Source organism: Anoplopoma fimbria, chromosome 13 (assembly GCF_027596085.1).
Source record: "Anoplopoma fimbria isolate UVic2021 breed Golden Eagle Sablefish chromosome 13, Afim_UVic_2022, whole genome shotgun sequence".
Classification (NCBI taxonomy): domain Eukaryota; kingdom Metazoa; phylum Chordata; class Actinopteri; order Perciformes; family Anoplopomatidae; genus Anoplopoma; species Anoplopoma fimbria.
The window spans coordinates 27,304,732-27,318,301 of NC_072461.1; positions in this window are offsets into that span (position 1 = coordinate 27,304,732).

Consider the following 13,570-nt stretch of genomic DNA (forward strand, 5'->3'; position numbering starts at 1 on the left):
CAGTCCTGCAAAGGGTTTCAATGCAGCTGCAAAGGTGGGGAAGTAGAAGACCGCAAGCTCCTAAGCAAGGATGTACACAATGCTGGATTTGATATATATATATATATATATATATATATATATATATATATATATATTTATTTATATAATACTGGCATTGTGGTAAGGGCTTAGAAAGAGCATGTTGACACTAGGGAAATAAAAATATACAGAAAATAAGGCAAAAATCATTTTAAATAAATGAGTAAATGGAATATTAAGGAAAGAAACATTAGAAGAAAAAATATTTTGCAGATCTTTTTCAGTGTTGTTTTGGATCCCAGGTCTTTAGAGTTGAGTTAAAAAAACTAAAAACTAAATTAACAACATAGCAATCGGGCGTCTTTGTTCCTCCAGGAACCTTTTCACTCAAAGACATAAATGTCAGGCTGCTGTTGGTGTCAGAGGAAAAGCCAGAGGATTACTAAGCTTGGTAGGATGTATCCTCTGAGGAACATGAATGACTTTATTTAGATGAGTGCCAAGCCGTGTTACCTTTGTTAGGACATTTGAGTCCAGATCAAATTGCCTTTTTGTAGCTTAGTTTGGCTAAAAAGGACAAATATTCTCTGGTTTTATCTTCAAATTGTTATAAACTTATAAACTGAATATTTTTAGTTTTGGACAAGACATTAAAAGAAACCACTTTAGTTTCATTTTTATTAATGTTTTTTGGGACATTTTGTAGATAAAAGAAAAACATAAATTGCAAAAATGATCTTAGTTATTTTAATTATAATAATCATTCATTCAAGGCCCAGAAAAGACATCTCTCATTTTTCATTTTCACACCAAAAGTTGGACTTAAATTCAAAGTATTAACCCGCAGAAGCGCGTGTAACAGCTCATTATGGGATGCGGCGTGAGCGGTGCTTTCATGTGTTCATGGTGCTTTCATGTGTTCATGGTGAGTCTGGCGCTGATGTGTTCGCCTCTCTTCTCTGGCAGCCTGCGGCCAAAAGGCCCGAGGCCGGGGGAAGAAAGACCACATGAAGTCCTGAATTAGATGGAGCCGTAAATATTTGATGAGCTGCTGCGTGTTTCCAGCAGCTTAACGGTCAGCGTCCAAGGTCGGAGGAATCTGCAGTCCCTCTCACACACACACACACACACACACACACACACACACACACACACACACACACACACACACACACACACACACACACACACACACACACACACACACACACACACACACACAAAGCAAACAAACACACACGAACAAACGTGTGCACAGACATGCACGCTGGCCTTTGTTTACAGCTCATACACAAAGAGAAATGTGGAAACAAACAAACACTTCTGTAAATACACAGATGTGAGGACAGTGATGGAGGAAATATATTCATTAGCCTCGATGTTTAAAGGGCTTTAGATCTAAATAAAAAAATACAGTTTTCAAAACTTACTTTCCACAGATTTTCACCACAAATGGCCAAACTGACCAAAACTGTCTTCACGTTTTCTGTTCAATTTGGGATTATGCATGTGTTTGGACTGCATTGTAGCTGCAAAGTAGTTATCTGTGTTATTCTATTTTGGTATATCTTTCTCTTCATTTTTTTGAACCCTTTTAGTCTTCTTAATTAATACTTTGTCTAAATCACGTTGTATTATTGTCGTTAAAAGTGTTATCTTACAATATCCTTAACCTATCTCTGTCCAAAGATCTCGTCATTTTGTCAAAATGTCCCTGTTTTTTTGTTTTAAGAAGAATTATCCTTGACTTTACACATTTTAGAAATGCCCTAAATCTAAAAAATGTCCTCAGTTTGATCATTTGTTCTCACTTTACTTTTTTTCTAACTTGTCCTTACTTTCCAAAATGTACTTCAAAACAATGTCACTTTCTATAATTTCAAAAAACAACCAAACTCAGTAGATGTTCATGGTGAAAGCCTTTACACACCAGGGGCTCGACGAATAAACACTTAAAAATAAAAACGTAATGCAATATACTCGGTTGCAAATATTCTGCATCAAAACCGGCAGCGGATTTGTCTTTTGTATAGCATAACCTACTGTAAGATATTTTATTAGTGTCCATTAAGTGAAATGCTGTAAACAGTTACAGTGTAAACGTTAAGGCTTTTATTGTGAAAGGTAAGAACAGAAGGAGGGGATCTGGTCTGTGTTGACTTTGTCAAGGTTGAAAGGAGAAATAAAGTTTGTTATTTTGGTTTTAGACTACGGAGCGTCCACTATAGTGTTTGTTTTAATATGTCCTTTCCTCGCAACGTGATTGGATGATGCCTTTATTCACGATGTGAAATTTTAGAATAAATTACAAAGAATGTGTTTCTTAGCCACGTAATGTTCAGGTTCTGTATGAAAGTATTCAAAAGACTGTTCGCACGACAATAATGCCCTCGGCGTGTAAAGGCCTTAACTCAACCTCTGGTCCTCACAAAGATAGAAGAACAAGAATACACACACGTACTAACAGAGACGCTGCAGCTTCCTGGTTCCTCAACTGTTTGAATAATACCTGATCAGTCCTCACGACATGTTGTTCTCTCTTTCATCATTAGAGCGTCGTCAATGCTTTACTCATTTATAATTAAGAGCTGTGCAGAGAGCTGAAGGAGAAAATAGCAGCTCACTAAACGTCCTCCGTCTCTCTGCTGGCGCCGGGCCATCATGCATGTCGCCGCCACTCACATCCATCTGCCGCATGTTCGCCGAGCCGTCAGACAGCTGATGGATGGAGGAGACGAGGCAGCTCTGCCTGAGAGGAGAAACAGCAGGGAGATGGACGTGGAAGGATGCATCATGATCAGGCCACTAGGGGGCAGAAAACTGGAATACTGACGGAAAAACCATCTTGATTGTTGTCAGAGAAGGCAGCGACCTTCCGAAGAGTGAAGCCAATGAGGAAGTGTCTTAAAGCTGCATTCTCTCTGCTGTCCACCAGGGGGCGACTCCTCTGGTTGTATAGAAGTCTATGAGAAAATGACTCTACTTCTCTCTTGATTTATTCCCTCAGTAAACATTGTAAACATGAGTTTATGGTCTCAATCTCTAGTTTGGTGAACGGAGGATGAATCAGGTGAAGCTTTTACGCGTCTTTAAAAAAAGTAACTACGCTAAGTGGTCATGTGACTGTTGTGCAGTTCCTTTATAGCCTAAAGTTAGCTTTTTACTTTACACTTCAAACACCATAAAAGTGGTGTTCATTGGTTGAAGATTATTTTGATAAAACGTGTAAGAATCATAAATGTTTGTTTATTTTCCGCAATGTTCCAAAATCAAATGAAAAAATATTATATATATATATATACAAAGAAAGTATAGTGTGTTGTCAAATATATATATCTTTTATATTTTTATAGATTATATATATATATATATATATATATACAGAGAGAGAGAAAGCGAGAGAGAGAATTATTAAGATATTGTGTTTACAGAGCCTGTAGAGAGACAATACTCATCTCCTTTTGGAAAAAACAATAACAGTGATTGATTGATCAGTTGTCTGCAGTATATTCTCTTTCATATTGCAGTAATCACGAATATGTTCTGCATCCAGAACTGACTCGCGGAACCCTCGTTTGCTTTTAAACAAGAAGAGAGACCTCTGGGTGACGTTTGAATCGGCTCAGCGGTGGAAATAAAGTGCAGACAAAACACATGTCCTCTCAGGAAACCAGAGGGGAGGAAAAGACTCACACATCCTCTGAAGCCTACTTCTGGCTGATAAGACTTCTATTTCGGGCGGTCGTTAAGACAGGTAGCTTCACCTGGGAATTACCCAAAAGCCCTCAGAGTGGAAGATAAATCACCGCCGTAGAGATGAGCTCCACAAATGTTGCACAGTGGAGAGAGGAGGGAGGAAGTTAGCAGCAGAACATGTTTCCATGAGGCTCCAGAAGGTAAAAAACTAAAACAAAGACGGCATATAAAACAGCAGCAAACTGGGCACGGATCGTATTGAGATGAAAATAGTGGAAATCTGCACTTTTGTTAACAGTAAATAGTCTCCGTTGTTTGGCGAGGAAATAACAAAACACCACAGCGTTCATCAGTCAGAGACAAATATCTGAGACGGCGACAGCAAACAAGGGAGGCTCATCAATATTTTAGAGCTTGTGATCACAAAAAAAGGAGGCCAGTGGCTCTACGCTGACGTTTCTGTGTCGGTATTCACGATGACATCTCCGTTGTTCATTAATGCTTCAGGGTTCCTGTGTTACGGGGCTGACAGATCTGGGCTGTTTGAGTCCCAGGACGAGCTACAAACATACAGGATGTACCACTGTAAGAACACAAACTTCAACTGGATTCAAATAAGAGGAAATAAAAGAGACATAATCGATGCAGAATACAAAAGCTCGTATTGATCCGCAACTGAAAATAGACCCCAGCAAATGCACCATTTCCTCCTGTACGAGACATGATTGATAAAAGCTACAGCACCCAAGTGTTTTTAGGAAATCAATGAGCCTGTTTGAGAAGTGAAACTATATATTTATGAGGTGTTTTTAAAGATTTACATCTTCCGAGCTGAGAGCAGGAAGTCGAGTGGATTTGGACAGCCCTCGGTGAAGCCAAGATATTTGGTGTGAGCTCCAAAAACACTGGATCCTACAGTTCCCACAATGCAATTTGATGTCATCATCTGTTATCGGTTAGATCCTCTCTGCTTGGATTCTTTCTAACAAACACCCAGTGGTGGAAGAATACATTTGATCTTTTACTTAAGTAAAAGAAGTGACACCAAAGGTTAAAAATCAGGCGACAACTCCCAGAGTAAAGCTAATGCAGATTTGTCTTAAAGCTGCATTCTCTCTAATGTCCACCAGGGGGCGACTCCTCTGGTTGTATAGAAGTCTATGAGAAAATGACTCTACTTCTCTCTTGATTTATTCCCTCAGTAAACATTGTAAACATGAGTTTATGGTCTCAATCTCTAGTTTCAAGTCTTCTTCAATACAGCATGATGTTCATTTAGTAAATGATGCTCCATTTAGAGTCAAACAGACCATAAAGCAGGGTATGCTTTAGGGCGGGGCTACACACTGATTGACAGGTCTCTATTAGAGACGTATACGGCGTCTCTACGTCACTCCTCAGTCCAAATATGGTCGCTTCTGCTCACTGGTTGCAAAAAACCAAGATGGCGACAGACAAAACGCCGAAGTCAAGGCTTCAAAACATCAGTCCATAAACCAATAAGTGATGTCACGACCGCTACGTCCACTTCTTATACACAGTCTGTGGGTCTAACGCACCTTTTCGCCCCATTGTTTTCGGAAAAAGACAAGCTACTTAGCTTTCTAGCATACAGCTGGCTAGTGAGTTAGCTAGCTGGCTTATTCCACCATGCTTTCATGCTACACTGATTACAGAAAATTAGCCTAAAAGCGGGCTGGTGGCTATAGCTAACGGCCTCTCCGACCTTACGCTTTGCCGCTCTGGAGAAAGACAAGTTACCTAGCTAACTAGCATACAGTTGACTAGTTAGTTAGCCATCTTGCTAATTCCACCATGCTTTAATGCCAGACTGCTAATAGAAAAATAATGATAGCTAACTAGCCAGCCATCCGAATCCGTAGCTGCTTCCGCTCTCTACACAATGAGATTCATGGCGCTAATTTTAACAACTAATAACAATTGCCATTTTCTTTCAAATGACCACTGAAAACCGCTCAATGTCCGCACTACTTCTATTCTGCTTCTATGTTCAGGATCTGCTCATTTGTGTGATTTTCTCAGACTTGACAGAGCTCCTCCAGAGCCACATTATACCTCTTGTATAATATAGTGATATACCTCCCTGTGACTAGCGCTCTTCCCTCCTGGTTTCCTCCAGCAGAGTTTTCCACAGTGATCCTGGTCGAGCTGACTAAAGGTAACAAAAGGGGAGCGAGTGCATCAGGATGGAATCGGGCCATGAACAATGCTCTCTTCTCTCCATAATCCCCCTGTGATGGGACAATGTGTGTTTAATTAATGTGCAGTGATTTGGCAATTATTCACTTCAGCGTAGTGAAGGAGGAAAAAAAAACACATAAACTCGCGAGTTTGCAGCTCAGTGGGCCAGATGGTGCCGTTAGTTAGAGGGACACATTTTAATTTGATCAACCAGATGTCCTCATATTCTTCATGTTTATTCGTGGTAGAAGAGACCTTGACAACATCGCGTGTCAGACATCAGGATTCTTTACTGGCAGATGGTTCAGACGAGAGAAAGTCCTCCAGCAACCACAGAGTACTTTCAGGGACGAGTCCAAGTTTGTCAGATTTCAAACCTGAGACAGTGAAGTCCCTCCAATGGTTTCAGCTCACTCATAAAATACACTGCATGTAACTGCCACTGAAAATAAGCTGTGAGTTTGTCTATTTCTGTCTAATTCTTGTCGTCTTATTTGAGTAAAACACACATAATTAAAGGCAACAAACTTCTTTATAATCAGGTGATTTCATCTGTCAAAAGCTCTCATTTCTCATAAATTCTTACTGTAGGTGTTTTGTTTTTATTTTCGGTTATAGACTGTATGTAAGAAGTGGATGTAGTTGTCGTGACATCACTCATTGGTTTTGAAGCTTCGAGTTCGACATTTTGTCTTCCCTATCTTAGATTTTTGCAGCCAATGAACAGAAGTGACCATATTTGGACTGAGGAGGAGTGACGTAGAGACGCCGTATACGTCTCTGGTGTCGACCTGTCAATCAGTGTGTAGCCCCGCCCTAAAGCATCCCCTGCTTTATGGTCTGTTTGACTCTAAATGGAGCATCATTTACTAAATGAACATCATGCTGTATTGAAGAAGACTTGAAACTAGAGATTGAGACCATAAACTCATGTTTACAATGTTTACTGAGGGAATAAATCAAGAGAGAAGTAGAGTCATTTTCTCATAGACTTCTATACAACCAGAGGAGTCGCCCCCTGGTGGACAGGAGAGAGAATGCAGGTTTTAGGACATGAAGCATTGACTTCACTTTTCAGATCCGGAGGTTGCTGCCTATTTTATATTTTCATACACACCTTGAATATCCCCATCTTTACAAGCTACAACATTACTTTGATGAGCATTAATGCGTCAATGATTATAATCCAACAACCAATTACATATTTATCTCAAATGGGCCATGTACTTTTACTTTTGGTACTCTAGGTTTTAAGTACATTCTAACACTTTTGTACTTTTTCTACTTTAAATTAAAACAGAGTACTCCTACGCTGCGTACTTCTTCTCTCTCTCCCCAGAGGAAACCAGACGTTTGATGAACAGTTTATTTCATCTCATGTCTCTTTGGTTTCGTCTCATTGATCTGCTGACTGAATGTGATGTTACAGATTCAAACTGATCCTCCATCTGGAGTCGTTCTACATTAACTGGGAGCTAAATGCCTGAAATGAATAGATGTTTCTCTGTGCAGCAGGGAGAACAGTAGGTGGACTGACCTGCTGGTCCAGGATCAGATAACAAACAACTTCCTCCAGCAGACATCTTTAATGATTCATAATGGAAACAAACAGAATAATTATTGCCCCACACAGACTGAGTTTATTTGTTCTTTTTTTTTGACAAATGAGCTGATTAAACGACATGTTTATAATGAGGCTAATCTCATTTAGCAAAACACAAAGAGACCAAACTGATCCTGGTTCAGTACGTCTGCTTTCACATGTAAATGGAAGTGGCAGCGTCTCCACTTTGGTTTTCACAAAAGCTCAATTTCTTAATCTTAAAATCCGAATCCAAAGCTGAACGTTTTTCATTCTGCTGCTTTTTATTTCTGCTGTATCCTTTTTTCTTTATTCTCATGTTCCTTATTCTCTCACTGCAGAATTTATGAATCATCAACAACATTTGAATAATCGAGATTTATTCATTATTGCATTGAAAGAAACAAGAAAAATGAAAAACAACACATTTATTTTTTCTAAATCATCTACATCTTCTGCTTTGTAAAAAATATAAACATTCCTTATTTTAGATGTAAAGTATCTGATATATACACAGCATTTATTTTCTGTATATAAATGATTATTTTTTAACAGTTTAAAGCTAACCAGCTGATGTTTAACTGGAATAATATACAATAAAATGGTGTTTTATCTTTTTTACTTTTGAAACTGAAATAATAAAACTGTACTGCAGTTGTATCTTATTTTCCTCTGAATATTTGAGATGGACGTATGTGAACAGTTCACTCTGCTCCATTTATCTGAAGGCTGCAGTTATTTTACTGATTTAATACAGATTTAAAATATAAATTCAAAAGAATTACACATGTACAATAAAAGCATTAATCACTCTTCCAGTCATGAGAGAAACCACAGAAAGAAATTCACTTAAACCAGGCTGAGCTCATATAAAATACATATAAAGGATAGCTCCTAAAGTTAAACATTTTTAGGACACAGTTTAACATTTTCTGTAGAAACACAAAGAGGGAGTTTGGTTTTTAGAAAGACATAAACTTTCATTTGTCCAATGAAAGACTCAGATTAGCTTCAGATTTTTGGCACGAATCCTTTTCTTCATTAAAAGCAGAAATATCACAAAACTCACTTTCAGCCTGACTCTCTCTCTCTCTCTCTCTCTCTCTCTCTCTCTCTCTCTCTCTCTCTCTCTCTCTCTCTCTCTCTCTCTCTCTCTCTCTCTTCTAGTTTATCAGGACTTCTGCTGCCACCTAGTGTTTAAAACCAGAATAATCACAGTTAACAAATTATTCAAATCTTTGTCTTAAAGACCATATATCTCATAAGTCTAATACTTTTGTACTTTTAGTTATAAGTACAATTCTGATTGCAGGACTTTGTACTTGTAACAGTATTTAACAGTATATAACGAGCTCCACATTTACCAGCTGCAACGTTAAAGTGATGAACACATTACTGCATCAATAATTATAATACATTAATATCATGAAAATGATTCCGCTTAATGAGTACTTTTACTTTTCGTACTTTAAGTATATGTTGATTCTGATTCTTTTTGTCTTTCACTTATGTAAAAAATGTAATGCATAACTTGTACTTGTAACAGACAAATGCAGTGATAGAAGGAGTACTACAATGTGAAAGTACTCTGACAGCTTTCGTGACATTTCTGATTTAAATTTTACAACGAAAACTTAATCATTTCTAAATTGATATATTGTCAAACTATACCAAACAGTAAAATCAATATACATTATGGTGGCTAAAATGAGCTTCATCTCAAGCAGCGACAACATAGTTAGTAATATTACAGTAATAATATCTATGTGATTTAGTAGCATCACAACAATGAAGGGGACATTCTGCTTTGTGTTTCCTGTAATGAAGGCAACAATTAAAACCCTCAACCGTTGACTTTGTTAAAGGGACAGTCCCACATTTAGGGAAATTCATTTGTTTTGTTTACGTCATGTATTATCTGTCTCAACCAGCGTTTAAATATGATTAATTATGATAATAATCAGTTTGTTTCTGTCACACCTGTTTCAGAAGCAAACCCCAGTTTCATAATGAATAGTTTCATAATGAAACTGCAAACAAGACTCTCAAGAGATGAACTTTACAGCTGAGGGCTGAACATCTTGCTTTATTGCGTCTCTGTGTTCTCGTGATGGTGGAGTGATGACTAAAAGAATGAATTTTGCAATAGAAGCACGAGAATATGGAAGACCACTGCTGACAGTAAAATAATAAAAGTAGATGAAAATGTTTTGAAAGAAAACAAAAAGTATGTCATGGAAAAGACTTATCTCATAATTCTGAATTAAAAGTAAAAATGTTGAGTTATTATTTCAACCCAATCTTGATGAAGTGTTTTGTTTTTCATCACCCAGAAGCACTGAAGCTAGAAGCTGTAAAAAAACAGAACTTATCGTCAGATTTTTAAATTTCCTAAAAGGTCCAAAGGTCACATGATAAAAAACGGGAGGATAAGAGAGGTTGTAAAATGATAAATGGTACAATATCTAAATCATATGGAGCCACCATTGTTTTACGATATTGGTAACACTTGTATTTACTTTTATTCTGCAGAAAATACATGTTTGTGTTCTCTTTACTTTTAGTCACGATTGTAAAAAATGATGAAAGGCAAGTTTATTTAGATTTCAGCAACAAGGCAAGTCAAAGTGCTTCACATAAAACAATAAAGAGACAAGAAGACAAAGTGCAAAAGTAACACATTATAAAGATAAGATAAGATAAGATAAGATAAGATAAGATAAGATAAGATAATCCTTTATTAGTCCCGCAGCGGGGAAATTTGCAGGCTTACAGCAGCATAGAGTTAAAGTGCACACAAGAGACATAGAAGAAGACAAGATAAAAAATAAAAAATGAAAAATAAAAAATAAAATAAAATAAGCAATAAAAAAAAAACAGTAGAAAAAACAACAATAACTGAAATATTATATTTACAGACAGAAAAAAACCAAAACAATTTTAACAATTTTAACTTTTTTGTGTAATGTATTGAATGTGTAATGTATTGAGGTCATATAAATACAATTAAAAACTGTAATTTAGGAGCCAAGAGAATAAAAAAAAGTTAAATAAGAATAAGAAAGATATCAAATAGAATTAAACAGTAGGAGAAAATGTGGGAGGAGCTAAAAAAACGCCCTGAAACTCCTTCTGGTTCAGAGGATTAACATTTCTTTAGTTTTTTCTTGACACTAATGGGCTTCCATAGTTTTGCACTATGGTCCTTAGAATAATTACAGGTTTATTTCTACACTCAGCTACCGTCTTAAACTATAAAGATAAACTAAAAAGTCTCAGTTTACGTGAACAATTTACTTTAAAAGGCTGTAAAATCTATGATGTCCCAGAATTTGTACTTTCTTTTTTTCTTTTAAAGGTGAAGAGAGAAGATGTATTGATGTTCATTGTTGGATGCAGTTTGTCAGCCTCCCTCACGTCTCCCATGATTCTGTTGTGAGCGTCACATTTTGAATGAATAAAGTTTACGTGACTGTTTGGCTTCGTTGAGTTTTGGGATTCTTGCTAATCAGGAAACGTTGGCAGGAAATGTTGTAAGATGTTGACAGCTCTGAGCCTCCAACCACAGAGGTGACGGAGGTTTGTGTCACCTTCATTTATTCTTTAATGTGACAGTAAACTGGGCTGGAAACTCCACTTTTTCATTTGTTTCGTTCTTTGTTTTAAATTCAGAGTAAAAGATGGTCAGAGATTCTTATCTGCTCGCTGTCTGACACAAACTTTGTGAAATGATTCAAAGTAATAAATAGATTAATTATAGGTTTTTAAATGTATCAGAGCTTTACAGATCAAGACAGCAAGAGAACAATTGATTTATAAAGGAAAAGTCAATACATAAAATCCTTTTATATACATAGATATAAATAAAAAGGTTCATAAAGAGGCCGTGTTATTTTACAGGCAGGATCATTTACATTTTTAAAAAGAGAAATTAAAATGTGTAATACACTTAAAGGATTTAAATAAATATATTAAAAATAATACATGAACAAATATAAAACAAAGGCAAGAAAACTACTTTTGTTGGGCCTTTTTGTATATATATTGGGTACATATATTGATTTTGTTTCTTTCTCTCATTTTCAGGGTATACATAATATATAATAATGTTAGTAGAAAATAATTAATGTATAAAAGGTATGTGTAATAAGGCTTCAGCCAAATTAAATGAAATTAAATGAAATTAACTCTTTTTTGTTTGGTCAGTGGGAATCAATATGTTCCTGTATTTTGACGTTGAGCTCCACCCGAGGATTTCAGGAACTGAAACAGGAAGTTAAATTGTGCTTACGTGTAGTTTTTGTTACTTTTTTATCCTTTTTCCTCCTTTTCATTGTGAAAACTGATTTCATGTTAGTTTTATGATTTTCTCTCCATTTTTTGTTCGGCTCTCAAGAAAAACAGATCTTGATTTGTTTGAATATTTAACTCTCAAACTCAACTTTATTAATCATTTGATTTACGTTTTTATTTCATCCCCTTTGTAAAACGTCTTTGAGGGTTTTGAAAATCGCTTCCTAAATAAAATAGAAGTTTTAAAAAATATATATATTATCAAACATCCTGTGCTATAAAAAAGTTTGACATTTCAAAAATACTGTGACGGCAATTAACGCTAAAACCTTCCTATAATAAAACATGCCTTACTAGATTAGCAATTATTACCTGACGCAAACAGAAAGTTACCTGGAGGAAGTAATAAAACCCGACATATATGTTAGATGTTGTAAAAAAAATAATATTTCGAGCCAATCCTTGATTTAACACTTCACAAGAGTAAAAGTAAATGAATAAACTGTGGCTGTCAGGGAGTTAAATACATCAAAGTCTTCATAAATAAACTGTATTTTTGTGTTGCAGCTGATTGTGATCTCACAATCACACTGATTATCATGTTTCTGTGAGAAGAAAACCTCTTAGTTCCTGTTCTCAGATCAGTTTGAGGATTACAAGATGCTCTTCTAGATGGGGGAAGCTTCTTCAACCATTTATCTTATAAATGTCAACAAATCATTTTAGCATCTATAAAAGTTTTGTGTCAACAAGATAAATTATAGATAAACTGACATCTTGAATATTTTGGAGAAAAACTAAATCTTGAATTGCACGTTTGAATCTAAATCTGCATGTTAACTCCAGATATCAGATGTAGAGGATTTTAAATCAGAATATTTCCTTTTGAAATGAAGTATTTATTTTACTTAAAGTAACTCCGAGGAACTTTTATTTTGTGTTGATTCTGGCTCCCCCTGTGGACTAAAGTGGTAGTGTTCCTTCACCAGACTCCCTTTAGAAAACCTCTCATTTTAATTAATTCATTAAGCCTTTATTAGTCCCACAATGGGGAAATTCGTTTCTCTGCATTTGACCCATCCCGGAGGAGCAGTGGGCTGCAATGAAGCGCCCGGGGAGCAACTTGGGGTTAGGTGTCTTGCTCAAGGACACCTCGGCATGTTGGCAAGGTCTGACAGTCTGCCCCGCTCAGTCCTGGTTCTGGTTCTACCGGGCCTCCCTTCCCTCCAGCTGGTCCAGCAATACGGCCTGGGTCTCCAGCAGTGGAGAGGAGAAGCTCTGCTCCTGGAGGAGGAGGAGGAGGAGGAGGAGGAGGAGGAGGAGGAGGAGGTCCAGGAGCTGCTGCAGTGAGCTGAGCTTTCCTCCTCCCTCCAAAGATCCGACTGCAGGTCCAAGGCTGCAGTGAAGTCAGATCTGATTCCACGGTGGACTGGTCTCTGCTGGATCTGGGTCTGTCCACGGTGGACTGGTCTCTGCTGGATCTGGGTCTGTCCACGGTGGACTGGTCTCTGCTGGAGTCTGGTCTGAAGGAGTTTCTGGTGAACCTTCATGATTTCATCTGGTTTCTCCAGAATCCGACCCGGTGGCTCCGATGACGAGCTTTAAGAATAACTTTATAGAAACAGACGATCTTCTCTCTGATGGTCTGGTTTACTGATGGAGGTCTATAGAGGACCAGGACTAAACTGAGACTGGTTCAGGACCAGTTAAAAGCTCCTCATAGTAACTAAGTATATATTTCAGTTTCACCACATTTAGGAGAATAATTTGTTAAAG